At 40.9% G+C, this 1,441-nt stretch overlaps 1 protein-coding gene across 1 annotated transcript in view; it reads right to left on the reverse strand.

Annotated features, from left to right (window-relative positions):
• The window catches only part of LOC117937284 (alpha-tectorin-like), a 37,574-nt gene that overhangs the window by 4,367 nt on the left and 31,766 nt on the right, over positions 1–1,441 (reverse strand). The gene's annotated exons all lie outside the window — the stretch shown is intronic.

Genomic DNA, 1,441 nt, shown 5'->3' on the forward strand with positions numbered 1-1,441 from the left:
GGGGGACAAAAAAGTAAACAGAGTTAACTTCAGTGTGCTAAGACAAGATGAAGATGCAATAACTCTCTTTACTCTGCACTTATGAGATCCCAGTGCACAGGGTAGTTGGCAAGGTTGACAGGCGTTGCCCAACAAGAGTCCACAACGGTGGAGATCTGCCTTTGGTCGACTCCTTCTGTCCGCAACTCCACATACAACCTCTGGTCGATTTCTATTTCTATGTTCCTGGTACTGGTTAGGGGGAAGCGGAAGCCAGCGTCTTGGTAGGGGATCATTCTCATATGATACTGTCCGTGGCCCACTGGAAGTTTCTTCTTCACAATGCTACAGAAAAAACAACACAATGTCACAACACTTGAGGAGGGACAATTCACAGGCAGGTGAAAGTCTTGCTTGCAATCTTTGTCGTGCTCATATATCTACAGAAAAGGGACAGACCCTTCTGAATTTCCTCATACTTTAGTTTGTATTTTTGGCTTAAACAGAAGTAGGCAAGCAGTAGGCAAATACACAACATTTCCAAAAACCAAAGGCATCTATCTTCAATCTTTTTCATTGTCATTACCACTGTCCTCATAGAGTAGCACTGCCGCCTCACTCAAAAAATGTGAAGTGCAGATGTAGCAGTGTTTAATATACTGTTATTGGAATACGTAAATACTAAAACCCTATCATTACATAAGCCATGACATATTACTATGGGCAAATGTTCACTGTAGAAAGGTCAGTGTTTATTTTATTTAGTAAGCAATGTGGGGTGATGGTGTCTTCACCTCTCTATTGGATTGATGCCCACATCCATAGACAGGGCCTGGGCCAGAGGGTATACACAGCAGAAACGCAGATGAATGCTTCTCTGGCGGCTGATTGGACCTTCATGAGGGTCCACGTTGCCCTGGATGGCGTTCTCATAGATGAAATGTGTTCCATTGCTCTTATGATGAAAATGACAAAATGGTTTGAGTTGTTTGTATGTCTTGAAGTGTTCATATTATGCATTTTGGCTTTTCCCCTTTAATTATTGTGTTATATATCTTTTTTGTGAACATTATAGGTTTACAAAGTGAAAATTCCCGAAGTCCACCCCAAAGGCCCTTACCATATCTAACAGAAAACAATGTTCACACACTGCTTCAAACCGCTCTATTGTAGTCCAGCTATTATTTACCTCTTTTAAACCTATTCTGATATGACATATAAATACAATTATGAAAATGAAAATGAGCACAATATGAGAACTTTAAGGAGACCATTTACATCTCAAATCATCTTCAGTTTGTGTTGATAACATTAGAGTTTATGGACTGTACCCTAAGCGTTGTCCCACACAGCTGATCATCGTTGTTGAAGTTGAACACAAGTTGTCCATTCTGAAGAGTCCCATTGCAGAAGTCATCTTTTAGATGGAGGGCGTTGGAGTGGAACCCAGCTTCAAACAGCT

This window comes from Etheostoma cragini, chromosome 21 (genome assembly GCF_013103735.1).
Source record: "Etheostoma cragini isolate CJK2018 chromosome 21, CSU_Ecrag_1.0, whole genome shotgun sequence".
Classification (NCBI taxonomy): Eukaryota; Metazoa; Chordata; class Actinopteri; order Perciformes; family Percidae; genus Etheostoma; species Etheostoma cragini.